Source organism: Pseudophryne corroboree, chromosome 1 (assembly GCF_028390025.1).
Source record: "Pseudophryne corroboree isolate aPseCor3 chromosome 1, aPseCor3.hap2, whole genome shotgun sequence".
NCBI classification, from domain to species: domain Eukaryota; kingdom Metazoa; phylum Chordata; class Amphibia; order Anura; family Myobatrachidae; genus Pseudophryne; species Pseudophryne corroboree.
Window position 1 is genome coordinate 776,442,316 of NC_086444.1, and position 15,498 is coordinate 776,457,813.

The following is a 15,498-nucleotide window of genomic DNA, read 5'->3' on the forward strand; positions in this document are numbered from 1 at the left end:
GATAATTGGTAAGGTTATAAGAAATGTTCACAACAAAAATGGTAACAAAGCAATCACATAGCAAAAGCAGTGTTGGTATCACAAAGTTATGGTTAGCAGGGAGAGAGCAATAGAACATGGGTCATTAACCATCTCTTCATGTAATTGCCCCTAATACTTAAGTAGAAGGTTAAAGTAAACATAGTGAGGGGTGAAAAACAATAGCACAGGAATAGGTACCATGATGCTGGTATGGACGTGGTTAATCTAAAGCTGTAAATGACAAAGTCAGAAGTAAAGGTGCCAATTAGTGACCTCTGAGATGATCTGTGCAGAGCCTGAACTGATAGAAGCTTCCGATCATGTTGTATAGCCTGTATTGAGTGAATAGCATGCACCATTGTGTCCCCTTGTCCCGAGACAGAGATACCGTCCATCCAAGTGTTAGGGTATGAGTCACTCTGAGTATAAAGGAGGCTAGACGTGGGGGGATTAACCCCTTCCAGGTGCTGGGGACAGCAAGCAGTGGGATCAGGCATCACTACAGGTGAAGAAATTTCAGTTGTGGATGCATCCGTAGACCAAAATGCAGGAACCTTAAAATCCACAACGGCGTCTATACGAGATAGCAGACGAGTGATTCGGTCATCCAAATATGATAGTAGGAGATCACTCAGGTCCTCAGAGCTTCAGTAGACATATTCAGTGAAAAGGGGTTGCTCTTGGTGACTGGAGAGAGATGGTAGGGGAGGCACCTCAGCTCTGCCCAGCAGCAAACTGAAATGATGACCCAGCAGAGAGATCTAATACCTCCAATGTAACGCGGAGTTGCAGCTGCAGACAAAAATATTTCTCCTTTAAAAGCAGGCTCCAGCGACTTGCAAGCCTTGGAAGAGGAATAGGTGAGTGGGAAAGACTTGCACGTTCTCCCCGATAATCGCGCTCATAAAATGGCGGGCGGTCATATGCGCCTGATACCTTGCAGGCTGGATTCCGGCATGATAAGAGCGGCTCCAGACCCAGGACCCATACAGTAAGTGGCAATAGGGTGTTAGAAAGTCTGTACGTGGCTGGGTAAAAGCAATCCCAGATTAAAGCTGCAGTTTGGAAGCAGTTTTTTAGCAGCTGAGTCCAGAGCCCATATAAAATGCGGCCACACGTGGTGCCCCGCCCACCGGAAGTCACGAGAAACATTATTAATGCCGAGAGAGAAAACATTGAAGGACAACAAAGTGTTCACATGGACTATCTCATTTGATTCCTCGAGCGCAGTGATTCCAAAGGCCAGTAAGGCCCTGTCGCCTATAGTATCGTCAGATCAAGATCTGCCCGTCTTCAAGGGAGTACGTCCGATGGCATGTTATTGAAGAGGAAGCAACCTCAGGGATCTATTGGTCCATTCTGACATAACGGGCTTGAATTCAGCCCAAAGTATACCACCTGTAATTCATTACATGACCTCTGGATACACCTTCCAAAATCCCCACATGTCCACGTTGTTCAAGATCAATCACGTTCTCTCATGTGATTCCAGATTCGTGGTATATTTGATAATATGCCCATGTGGCCTGTACTACGTGGGAATGACCACTAGAAAATTTAAAGAACATATGGCCCTCCACCGTTCGGCCATCAAAGGAGCATTGGAAGGGAAAAGTGTGGACCAACCGATGGCAAACCATTTCAAAGAACAGGCACACGACCTGTCATCACTTAGGTACTAAATTATCGATCACGTACAGTACCAGCCTTAAACAGGGGTGGAGATTAACACAAGATTCTGATGAAACGGGAGGCATCATGGATATTAAGATTGGACACTGTGGCACCGAGGGGCCTTAATGAACGTATTACATGGAACACTTTCATATAAAGAGGTGTTATCAAATTGTTCTAATAAAAGCTTAGCCAATAGTCAGGTTCAGTTGGTTAGGTTATGTCATCATTTAGGGTTTAGGGGACCATGAGATTTAGTTATCTCTAGAGCTCATTAATATACACTCTATGCTGTCTTTAACAGCAGCAGTTTCATTCAATCACAATGGGTTTATTTGTTTATACTTTTTTGCAGAGAGCGGCTCTCCCCCTGTAGCTGCTGATGGCCGGGTAACAGCGTCAGTGTTGCCACAGCAACCGCCGGGACATGCAGGGACTGACGTCACTTGAGGGCACGGACTCGTCCCAGTAGTGGAAGCCCGGGCTGCGGTGGCGGGAGGAGCCCGGCTTCTGGAGGGGTTATAATGTAAGATTGTGCACAGTGTTCTTTATTGCCATTTGTCTGAGGACGGGGCGCATGTAGCCCCGAAACGTCCCATACCAGGGCGTTCTTCACAAGCCAGATATAAAAAAAATAAAAATACAGCAAATATAAATAAATTATTGCTGTTTATGATACTGAATAGCATTGTTTGTAATAAATATGGGGGACTGTATCAAAGTGCTTTTTTTTCAATGGGGTTTTCAAAGATATTTGCAGTATTTATTACAATGTAGCTTGTGTCAAAGCACATAATAAGTATGACAGCAGTGGTGGAACCAATGTTGGTACAGTGGTTGCAGTCTCTATGTGGCTCAGAGGTACAGTATGTTAACTCCCTCTGACCAAGGCTCCTATTCCACACCTGAGGCCTCAATTCTGCTATTAAAAGAGCAGAGCTGAGAGTGCCTCAACTGACCAGCACATGCAGTGACCGCAAGCTCCTGACAGAGGGGGTCATTCCGAGTTGATCGCTAGCTGCTGTTGTTCGCAGCACAGCGATCAGGCTAAAAATCGGCATTTCTGCGCATGCGTATGGGCCGTAATGCGCACGTGTGTCATATGGGTACAAAGCCCGTTGTGGTTGTGTACAGGTTGTAGCGAAGTTTTCAGTCGCACTGGCGGCCGCCAGATGATTGGCAGGAAGGGTGTGTTTCTGGGTGTCATCTGACGTTTTCAGGGAGTGTTTGCAAAAATGCAGGCGTGTCTGAAAAAACGCAGGCGTTGCTGGGCGGGTGTATGACGTCAAATCCGGACACAAATAGGCTCAAGTGATCACAAGCACTGAGAAGGTTTAGAGCTACTCAGAAACTGCACAAACTGTTTCAATCTTCCAGCCAGTGTCCATATTTTTGGACAGTATTTTGCAGCCTTTGATACTTAAGCATAAGAATTTTATTAAAGATACGACAAGCTTCATTAACCGCTTGGGTGAGATTAAGCATGTCCCTGTAGATACACTTATCTGTGTTGTAGACGTGGTGAGTCTATATACTAGCATCCCCCATGAGGCAGGTCTGCTAGCTATGGAAGAATTTTTGACAAATGAAAGAATGGAGTCATTTGATCTCCCACTTTTTATGATCCTTCTCCGTATGACCCTGGAAAAGAACTATTTCCTCTTCAACTGTAAATTTTACCGCCAGAAAACTGGGTGTGCGATGGGAAGCAATGTCTCCCCATCGTTCGCCAATATTTTTATGTTTAAGGAGGAATGGGAAGTGTTCTTTAGGAATGAAACCATAGCGGCCCACATCCTCCTGTTCACTCGGTTTATAGATGATCTGTTTATCTTGTGGACAGGGGGTGAGGAACAGTTTAATTCACTTATGCAGTCCATCAATTCCAGAGCCTCTACCATCAAATATACTTATCAGACAAGCACCAGCACTTTAAATTATTTGGATGTTCTGGTTACCATCCGGGACGGGAGCCTTCATACTGGCTTATATTGTAAGCCCACAGATAGGAAAACTCTTCCTAAGGCAAATAGCCATCACCCTAAAGCTCTTAAAGATGGCCTCCCCAGGTCGCAAATGATCAGGGTGTCACGGATCATTAGTGACCATCTTACTGTGGAATTTTAATTGGATCGTATGGTGTCAAAGTTTCTGGAGAGAGGATATGACCACCAGCTTCTTCTTAGGCACAAGGAAGAGGTTATGCAGATCCCTAGAGAAATCTTGCTAACCTCAAAAACTCAACAACAGAAACCTATCATTCCATTCTCCACTAGATATAATACCTCTAGCCCTGTAGTGCAAAGAGCCACTAGAGCATTGTGGCCTCTAGTGGCTTCTGATCAGACTCTTCCTTCTCTTCATAACAAAAGACCCATGATGTGTTACCAGCGGGGGAGGAATATTAAAGACAGGGTGGTTCACTCAGATATTACGGGCTTCCAAGCCGAACTAGACAGACAAGGTTGTTACAAATGTATCAAATGTACAACATGTGAGCATATGATCACCGGGTCGAGCTTTAAGCATCCCCACAGTGAACGGATCTTTAATATAAAGTATGTACTAACTTGTACTACTACCCATATTACATATATCATCAAATGCCCCTGCAATCTTTACTACGTAGGGAAATCTATCAGGACCCTTAGAGAAAGGATGGCCCTACACCGCCATCAAACAAGCACTCCAGGGTAAAGAATCTGAGCAACCAGTGGCGAGACATTTCGCATCAGCGGGTCACACTTTGAAGGACTTACGTCATCTTATTATCGACCATATCCCTAAGCATGTTAGAGGAGGAGATAGGGATGGCAGACTCTTGCAGTTGGAGACCCGATGGATTTTCGATTTGGGGACTACTAGCCCTAATGGCCTCAATGAGAAATTGAGCTTCAATATCTTTAAATAGTTTTGTTTTCTTAATTTTGTGCTACTGTTTATTGTCTGGCATTCCCTATTTTGATAAGTATCCTTGTGTAGGTCTCTGAAATCTTGGTTATTAACCTTTTGTATCCAATGGATGTTAAGTTAGGGTTATAGCCACCTAGTTATATTCCCTTACTGTTTTTTAGCCAGCTCTCTTAAAGTAACCCTTTTTTTTTTACTTTGAGCTTTGGTGTATGCCTTTTGCTCAATTCTTTCTAAAGGAGCCCCATGTCAGTATATACACACTAGTTATTTTGGCTATTCTTGCCCTGCCAGTATGCTGCCCTTTGTTTACAGCCGAGATTACAGAGACTGCAAGTTTTGTTCTCCTTTTCTTCCATTGCGGTGATGCTGTAATTTAGCAATCACTTTTCTCTTTTATTCACGTAGCGCCGCAGCCCGGCCACTCGGCGTCCATGGTTGCTATGGCAACCGGACGCGACTTCAATGATGTCATCACAAAGAAGCCGGAAACTAAGCGGGAAGCAGCGCGGCCGGGCGTGATACACGGAGCGGGACCTCTTACTATTTAAGGTATGTTAGTCACTCATTTCACTTTTGTTCACCTTGACAAAGGGGTAAACTAGCCCCGAAACGTCGGTCTATCTGTGAAATACACTTATTGTTACTTCAAAGCCTCTGAGTGCCGCCCCTTTCTTCATGCTTTTTTTTATATATATATATATATATATATATATATATATACACACACACACATATACATACACATTGTATTTGGATTGGCAGTCACCTTTACAGGCTTAAAGGTGCTCTGGTGCCATCTGGAAACTGCATTCACAGGAGAAGCATCGCACAAGCAGCGGCACTCAGAGACTGTTTCAGAAGACGGTTGCAAACAGGTGTAATTTAATTAATCACATCACAGTGTAGCCAACGTTTCGGGGCACTGACGCCCCTTTATCAAGGTGAACACTTTTGAGAAGCTCGGCACCACCGCAGAGAGCTTTAGAGAGGTGAATCCACAGTCAAAGTGCTGGCGAAATCCAAGGCTGGAATGTACATCCAAACAACACATTTCAGGTATATAGTACTGTTCTAATTTACAAATCACAAAAAAGGTTTATACTTTTTTTGATTGAAAACTACCTTGACATGCTCTATCAGGTTTAGTGTACTAGGTTATAGATATAGCACCAAAAACAAACCCTTCTGGAGTGTACATTGCTGCTATTATATTTTTATTTGGAATTGTATGTGTTTGTACGTGGAATGAAGTTATACTTTTTTTTTTAATAGATTTTTAATTTTCAATTTTTCAGCAGAAAAAAAGAAAAGACAAAAGCACAAATAATTCGCACATCCCAAATACAGAACATTAAACAATGTAACTATTTGTCTCATGTATATCAAATGTTTAACAAATACATTTCTGTGTATGTTACAAATACAGAGAATAACGACAGTACAGAACCAAATAATAAGTGGTGGGAGGGAAGGAAGGGTAAGATGAGGGTTGGGGTACAGGTAGGCCGGTTTACAAGCTGGAGCATTTGTCCAATTCTTCGGGGGGCTGTCAGTAAGTACGGTTTGTTGGGATCAGCGCGGTGTATTCTCATGTGGTCTTAAATTCAAGCCACAGATACCAGGTCGATGAATATGTGAAGTATTTTTCTAGAGCAGTGTAGTAGATGTCATCTATATGCATGTAAAAATACGTTCTTTGACACCATTCCCAAATCGTAAGTGCTGCTGTGGAGCGCCAGTGTACTGGAATCAACGCTTTTGCTGAGTTACTTAAATGTTTCAGTAGTGAGTGTTTATATCAGGTCATAGGGATATCAGAGTGTGAGAGCAGCCAGAAGTCGGGTCCGCTGGGTACATCATGCCCCACTATTTTGGAGGTCAGTTATAATTTTGTGCTAGTGTGCCTCTTTCCCTTCCACATCTCCAACACAGAGGCGATACAGACAGATAGCATTTATGGAGTAAAGTAGGGCACCTATACCACCTCGTTAATAGCTTGTATCACTGACTTCCAAGCTAGCGGAACTATGTGTTATCATAGTACATTGGGGCAGATTTATTAAGCTTGGTGAAGTGGTAAAGTGGAAGGTGATAAAGGACCAGCCAATCAGATCCTAACTGCCACGTCACAGGCTGGGTTTGAAAAATGACAGTTAGGAACTGACTGGCTGGTCCTTTATCACGATCCACTTTATCACTTCACAGAGCTTAATAAATCTGCCTCATTGTTTCTTCCAGTCGATTTGTATCCCCTATGGATGAGGTCCTTATCAAGAAGCCGTGAAAAAAGAGGGGGTATCAGGAAATGTACCACCCAGGACAATTTTATAGGCCTTGGAGGTTATGTGTGTAGGGGCCGAAATCTGTGTGCATAGTTTCTCAAAAGGGGTGAGTTCCCTGTTGAGGTTTAGTGCCTGTACTTGCGATTGGACAAAATGGCAGAGTTGCATGTAGAACCAGAAGTCTTTAGGGGGTACATTTTCCGATTCGCATATATCCGAGAAAAATCTAATTGTGCCTCGGTTATACATCTGATGTGCCCTTTCTATTCCTATATTTTTCCGTCTGGTAGCTATCCCCCCCGACAACCCTGAAGAAAATGTAAGGTTACCTAGGAAAGGCATGAGAGAGGACTTACTGGTTTAAATGTTATATTTAGACCTAATCGATTTCCATAAATCTAGATTAGGGTCCACTGTGGGTTGTGCAATTTTCTCAATTTTGAGGAACCATGGAATGTATCGTAGGTTCTTTTGTGTTGAGTAAGATTCGAGCGTTACCCAGTTTCCTATTTGATTCCGGGCATGTCCAGTCTAGAATTCTATAAAGTATGGAAGCCTGGTAGTAAGCTGAAAGCAAGGGTAATTGTTGGCTCCCTTGTGATTTACTTCTAGACAGGTGGTTGTGTTTGAATCTGGGTCTCCTCCCCCCCAGACAAAGTGGCTAATTGTTTTATGGGTATCTATCAAGAAACGATGGGGAAGTTTGAGAGGAATTGTCTGGAAGATATACAACAGTCTGGGTAATACGTTAATTTTAATTATGTTCATGCGGCCGAGCCATGAAAATCTCTGCGTGAGCCACTGTGCCATCTTATGTCTAATCTTTCGCAGTAAAAGGCCATGATTGATGGTGGTTATTCGCTGGAGGGAAGAGGGAATTCGTACCCCTAGGTATTTGACATGTGATGAGTACCACTCAAATGGGGCCGATGTAACCCCTGCCGAGAGGGCCGTGGATTTGGTAAAAATTGATTTTGAAATTGGATAACTTACTAAATTGGTCAAATTCTTTCATAAGAGTTGGGAGTGAGGTCATCGGGTTTGTCAGGATTTCAAGTAAGTCATCAGCGAAGAAGGCTAAGCGGTGATCTACATTTTTGACCTGTAGGCCCGTAATAGTGGGATTCTGTCTGATCGACCGTGCTAGGGCTTCCATGCCCAAGACAAAGAGCAGGGGCGAGAGTGGACATCCCTGCGGGTTCCGTTGGATATTTTTATTGGATCAGAAAGGGTCCCATTAACCCTAACCTGTGCCGTTGGAGCCCTATAGAGTGCAAATACTTTTTGAAGGAACGTGTCACCGAGACCTAATTTCCGTAATATTGCCTCCATAAAGGCCCAATCTACATGGTCAAATGCCTTCTCGGCATAAGTAGAGAGAAGCATCATTGGGGATTTAGTAGCGTGAGCATGCGCTATTAAATCAAACACCCTAATGGTGTTGCTTCCCTACCTGGCACAAAGCCTACTTGGTCAGGGTGAACAATCTCCTGCGGGAGCGGGCCCAGATGGTTGGCTAGAAGTTTGGCATATAGCTTGATGTTGACGTTTAATAATGAGATGGGTCTGTAACTAGACGGGTGCGATGGGTCCTTGTCCTCTTTTGGTAGCACCGTTATGTGGGCACCAAGAGATTGGCTAGAGAATGGGTTCTCCGTCAAGACTGCATTGCAGGCCCTCAGAAGGAGTGGTACAAGTTTCTCTTTAAATGCCTTATAATAAGTTATTGGAAAATCGTCTGGAGCTGGCATCTTGCCAGAGGAGGAGGTCCCTGTGGCTGTAATCAAATCCCTTTCTGTAAAAAGGTCCTCTAGCGCCCGGGTCACCTCTAAAGGAAGATTAGGGAAAGACTGTTTGCAAATATTTCTCTAATTCTAGTGTATGAGCTGCAAGGGCTGCAGGCAAGCGTTGCATAGACAGGTTGTACAAGTCTGTATAATATTTGTGAAATATGTCTGCTATATCCTTGTTCCTAGCATGTAGGTTGCCATTAGAGTCTTTCAATTTCGTAATAAATGTAAGAGAACTCTGTGCTCTGAGTGCCCGAGCCAGTAATTTCCCTGGCTTATTACCCCATCTGTGATATTTATGACAGCACCATCTGAAGGCTCGACGGGTACCATCAAGTAAATTATTTAATGAGGCACGTGTCTTTTGAAGCTCCGCTAGTGTATCGTGTGCGAGAGACGCTTTATGTGTTTGTTCTAATGTCTGTATATGTATATTGGATAGCAGAGCTAAACAGCACTCGTTTTTCTTTTTAAGATATTTACCCATCTGAATGCATTTACCCCTTATAACACATTTATGGGCTTCCCAAATGGTTAACGGTGAACAGTCATTCGTAGTGCTTAGTGAAATATACCCGTCTATAGCTGTCTATAGTTGGGTATGGCAGTCGGGGTCTCGGAGGAGCTGCTCATTAAACCGCCATTGCAACTGTGCTGGTGGAGAACTTCGCAAAGACAGCGTGAGCAGGGAATGGTCTGAGCCTACTTTTTGGTCAATGGTAGAGTCTAGTAACAGATCAAAGTGTCTGTGGCTCACGCAGAGATAGTCAATACGAGAGTATGAATTATGGGGGTTCGAATAGAAGCCCCATTATGGGGGGCTCGAATTATGAATTATGGGGGCTCGAATATATTCGTATAGTCCCTGTCTGCTGGGTGGAGGAGACCCCATGAATCCACTAATTGGAAACCATGTAAGATCGATCTAAATTGCCTAGCTTGTTTCAGCTAGGTCCTAGATATTCCAGCTGAGGAATTAATTGCTGGTTCTAATGTCCAATTAAAATCCCCACCCACTATCAAGTCCCCCTCTATGCAATCATCAATGGATTCCAGACTACGTCGGAAGAACTGTATCTGGTTTTGGTTAGGGAGGAAAAGATTAACAAATGTAAACACTTGTTGATCTATGGTGGCTTTAATCGTCAACCCTCTGCCATCTCCTATCAAGCTTTCAGTGAGGTCACTGATCCTAAGGTGTTTAGCGAACAAGATAGCTGTCCCTCTCGCTTTTGCACCTGGATAGTTATTAAATAAGGCTACAGGGAAATGACGGAAGCGAACACCCGGTGATGCTTCTTTCTTAAAATGTGTTTCTCGTAGATACCGGTAAATCTTTTTCTCATAGTCCATAGAGGATGCATTAGTACCATGTGATATAGACGGGTCCACTAGGAGCCAATGGCACTTTAAGAGTTTGAGAGTGTGGGCTGGCTCCTCCCTCTATGCCCCTTCTACCAGACTAAGTCTAGAAACTGTGCCCGAGGAGACGGACATCTTTGAGAGAGGATTTTACACAGATAGTCGCGAGATTCACACCAGCTCACACATACAAGGCAAATCAAGCTAACTAGCTTGAAACATCAGCAACGACTAAACAATATTACTTAACCAAGTAACAAAACCGTACTAAACCAAGAACTAAGCAGTTCTGAACAAAGCAACCACTGCAGGATCACGAAGCGCTGGGTGGGCGCCCAGCATCCTCTATGGACTACGAGAAAAGGATTTACTGGTAGGTAATTAAAATCCTATTTTCTCTTACGTCTTCGAGGATGCTGGGGTCCACATTAGTACAATGGGGATGTACCAAAGCTCCCAGAATGGGAGAGAGAGCACGGAGGCTCCTGCAGAACTGATTGACCAAACTTCAGGTCCTCAGCGGCCAAGGTATCGAACTTATAGAACTTTACAAACGTGTTCGACCGCGACCAAGTAGCAGCTCGGCAAAGCTGTAAAGCCGAGACACCCCGGGCAGCCGCCTAGGAAGAACCCACCTTACGAGTAGAGTGGGCCTTAACAGACGTAGGACATGGCAATCCTGCCATGGAATACGCATGCTGGATAGTGAACCTGATCCAGCGAGAGAATGGCTGCTTAGAAGCAGGACACCGAAGTTTCTTGGGATCATACAGGACAGAGAGTCCAATTTTCTGTGACGAGAAGTCCTCTTCACATAGATTTACAGAGCCCTTACAACATCCAAGGACTTTGATGAAATTGAGGAGTCAGTAGCAACTGGCACCACAATAGGTTGGTTGATATGAAATGCCGACACAACCTTTGGAAGAAACTGCTGACATATCCGGAGCTCAGCTCTATCTTCATGGAAGATCAAGTAGGGGCTCTTACAAGACAAAGCCCCCAGCTCCAACACACATCTAGCAGAAGCTAAGGCCAACAAAGTGACAGCCTTCCATGTGAGAAACTTGACCTCAACCTCCTGTAGAGGCTCGAACCAATCCGATTGGAGAAACTGCAGCCCCACGTTAAGATCCCATGGTGCCATAGGTGGTACAAAGGGAGGCTGGATGTGCAGAACCCCTTTCAAAAAGGTCTGAGCCTTCGGGAGGGAAGCCAACCATTTCTGGAAGAAAATGGATAGGGCTGAAATCTGGACCTTTATGGATCCCAACCTCAGGCCCATATCCACACCTGCTTGCAGGAAGAGGAGAAACCATCCCAGTTGAAACTCCACCGTAGGAAACTTCTTGGACTCACACCAAGATACATATTTTTCCCAAATACGATGGTAATGTTTAGATGTTATTTCTTTCCTAGCCTGTATCAGGGTAGGAATAACCTTGTTTGGAATGCCCTTTCCGAGCTAATATCTGGCGTTCAACCTCCATGCCGTCAAACGTAGCCGTGGCAAGTCTTGATAAGCGAACGGCCACTGCTGCAGCAGGTACTCCCGAAGAGGAGTAGCAGTAGATCCAGAAGATCCGCGTACCAAGCCCTACTTGGCTAGTCCGGAGCAATGAGGATCGCCTGTACTCTTGTTCTCCTTATGAGTTTTAGAACTCTTGGAATGAGTGGAAGTGGAGGAAACACGTACACTGACTGGAACACCCACGGACTCACTAAGGCGTCCACCGCCACGGCCTGCGGGTCCCTCAACCTGGAACAATATCGCCGAAGCTTCTTTTTGAGACGAGAGGCCATCATGTCTATTTGAGGTACACCCCAAAGATCTGTTACCTCCGTGAACATCTCTGGATGGAATCCCCACTTTCCTGGATGGAGATCGTGTCAGCTGAGGAAGTCCGCTTCTCAGTTGTCTACTCCCGGAACGAAGATTGCTGACAGCGCCAACGCATGTTTTTCTGCCCAGAGGATGATTCTTGCTACCTCTGACATTGCAGCTCTGCTGTTCGTTCCGCCCTGTCGGTTTATGTAAGCCACTGTCATTACATTAAAAGAAAAAAGTTATAAATGGTTCACCTATGGGGCGCAAAGCTGCCCGTACACTGAAAATATCAACATAAAAAATCACCGTTTTTACAAAGACAATATGCAACAAAGAGGGGAATGATATAATCTATGTGCAGGGTGCATATAAAACGATCAACATTAGAAATACATCCCTTATTATTGAAGATAAATGGTTTCCTTCGGATGGAGATTAGGAGTGTCTTTATTCAGAGTAATCTTCTCCTTAATGTATCATGGATTTTTCCCGATTCATGCAGAGGGATGAAAAGTAAAAAAAAAACCCCACATGTGTAGAACAGTTTTATATAAATCAGATAATTTCCGTGAAAATTTGGATAAGAGGGGCGTACCACACTCACACAGAAGCAAGTGGGCGGAAACCCATAAAGGTATCTTTATAACGTCTATACTTCTTTTGAATTGGAGCCAGATTTTCAAATAGTTGGGCGTACCCGAAACTCACACTGGGGCCAAAATGGAGAATCCTATAAAGGTATCTTTGCAACCGACTCGGGATATCTCTGTTCAGAATACTCTTTTCCCAATTTGTCGTCAGTTTCTCTCAGTTCCCACATAGAAATAGAAAACAACAACAAAAGAACACATGTAAAGAACAATTTCACATGGATCAGGTGATTTCCACAGAAATTCGAACAAAAGGGCGTACCCCACTCACACAGAAGCAAGTGAGTGGAAACCCATAAAGGTATCTTTATTAACATCTATATTTCTTTTGGGAAAAAAACAGTGATTCAGATGACTAAGCATACCCAGGACTCACACTAAAGACGGGATGGAAAGTCCTATAAAGGTATCTTTATAACAAACTTGGGGGGTCATTCCGAGTTGTTCGCTCGTTGCCGATTTTTGCAACGGAGCGATTAAGGCAAAAATGCGCATGCGCATGGTACGCAGTGCGCATGCACTAAGTATTTTAGCACAAACTTAGTAGATTTACTCACGTCCGAACGAAGAATTTTCATTGTTGAAGTGATCGGAGTGTGATTGACAGGAAGTGGGTGTTTCTGGGCGGAAACTGACCATTTTCTGGGAGTGTGCGGAAAAACGCAGGCGTGCCAGGATAAAACGCGGGAGTGTCTGGCCGAACGCAGGGCGTGTTTGTGACGTCAAACCAGGAACGAAATGGGCTGAGCTGATCGCAGTGTAGAAGTAAGTCTCGAGCTACTCAGAAACTGCTAAGAATTTTCTATTTGCAATTCTGCTAATCTTTCGTTCGCAATTCTGCTAAGCTAAGATACACTCCCAGAGGGCGGCGGCCTAGCGTGTGCAATGCTGCTAAAAGCAGCTAGCGAGCGAACAACTCGGAATGAGGGCCTTGATGCGTACCCCAACTTACAAAGAATGAGGATGGGACATTCATACAAAGGTATCTTTTTAGAAGACAATCATATGCGTACCCCCAACTCACTTCACTATGGAAGAATGACTCCTATCAAGGTATCTTTATCTTGAGTTGCATGCTTGAGAAAAAATATATATTTCCAAATCCTGAAAAAAATAGGAATATTTTCCTCTTTGTTTAAAGAAGGTACTCATTTAAAACAGTCCAGATTGTATCGAAAGATACTACCATATATAAAAACATGAAACCAAAAAATAATAATAAAAACAACAATAATTTTCAATAGAACAAAAAAAGTCCAGATTTCCTTGTCCAAGGCTTCTCACAGTACAGCTGTTCAACGCGTTTCAGTCTTAGATGGACCTTTTTCAAGAACTGTCTGCACTGTGAGGAGTCTCCATATTTATAGTATAAGTATCCAATCGGTGAGTAGCAGGAAATTGCATCATTAATTAAACATACACATTAATTTCCTTTGTAAATCAATGGTGACACAGTGAAATCATAAACCATATACACCTCCATTCTAAATGATAGATTGTCAAGCAAATATGAACAGTATACAGCATTTTTTTTAAGGATTACAATTACGATCGTAAAACGAGCCAGGAATTGTGGGAAATGTAGTTTCCATTATGAACTACTAATTGCCATATATGGAGTTCCGCAGGAAGTCCCATTGTTAACATGGCCAGATGAAACATCATTAGGTTCAATATGTAAATAAATTTCCTATGGAGACCAGTAATAGAGTCCAAAAAAACTATCAAGTGTTACTTACAGACGCTCTAGACAATAATCAGTACTTTAGTACACATTCCGATATCGGATGTAGAGCGGGCCGGGTCATGGGAAATGTAGTCTCCATTAGGGGCTGTTAGTGACCATATCTGGAGTTCCGCCGGAATTCACACATCGGCACCGTCGGGGAAACCGTTCCCAGCTCCTCTGTCTCCGTCATTTTCGTTCTGTGATTAGAATGGGTCAACGGAAATGACGCAGCGCAATCTTCACCTCTGTCCTGGAGACTTATCGGATTTGTAGTGAGAATAGGCACCACTGATGTGTAGTTCTTGCGGCGTTATGCTGTATACAGATTTTTCTTCAAAGAGTTTCCATGGTAACATTATGGGGACTCATTCTTCCATGTATTGTTACTGATTGGTATCCATTGGTGTTAAACTAATACAACAATCAAAAAAGAAGAAGAAAAAAGTGAACACACACGCACTACATGCATATTGTATTTTACAACATAAATATCAAAGGAACCATTTAAGCTCAAAATCACAGTTTAAGCCCTGTGGGCTCAAAGTGCCATAAGTAAAAATACAGTGCATTTCGGATTTAGCAAGCTGGGAATTCAGATCTTTATTTTGTCTATTTCCCTGAATACCATAAAAGCCTAATAATTCTGTAGTAGAACAATTGTGTTTAGCTTTAAAATGAGCAGACAGGGAATGGGTTGGTAAGCCCTTTTTCATGTTTCTAATATGCTCTCCTAGACGAACTTTCAATGTTCTAGAAGTACGCCCTATGTAAAATAAATCACAACTGCATCTGATGGCGTATATGACGTTTTTACTGTCACATGTGATAAAGTCTTTGATGCTATGTATTTTCCCATTAATTTGAATGTTTTCAATTTTACTTTTCCCTTCACTTTTAATACATCTACATCCGATACAATGGCCACATCTATAGAACCCTTTGAAAGTTATCCTTGGCATTGTTTTGAAAGAGGGTAACGCACTAGAAACTAATTTGTTCTTTAGATTCGGGGCTTTACGGTAGATATGAACAGGCCTCATAGGAACAAGAGGTCCAATGACAGGGTCTTTTTTCACCAAATTCCAATGTTTCCGTAATATACTTTAAATTTCTTTATGTTGTTGGTTATACTGGGTTATGAAAGCCCATTCATATTTGTTATCCGTATTACTATTGGTTAATTTCTTATTGAAAAGTTCTTTACGATCAGTAGATATTTCTTCCAGATAGGCTTTTTGAATGGTATCCT

At 43.2% G+C, this 15,498-nt stretch overlaps 1 long non-coding RNA gene across 2 annotated transcripts in view; it reads left to right on the forward strand.

Moving 5' to 3' along the window:
- Window positions 1-285: 285 nt before the first annotated feature.
- The window catches only part of LOC134910080 (uncharacterized), a 39,864-nt gene continuing 24,651 nt past the window's right edge, over window positions 286-15,498 (forward strand). The window contains exons 1-3 of one of the 2 annotated variants that reach the window (XR_010176110.1): window positions 286-1,696; window positions 2,051-2,221; window positions 5,014-5,157. This is a non-coding gene — a long non-coding RNA (uncharacterized LOC134910080). The remainder of the gene's footprint in view (window positions 1,697-2,050; window positions 2,222-5,013; window positions 5,158-15,498) is intronic. The other variant, XR_010176112.1, reaches the window with a different exon arrangement.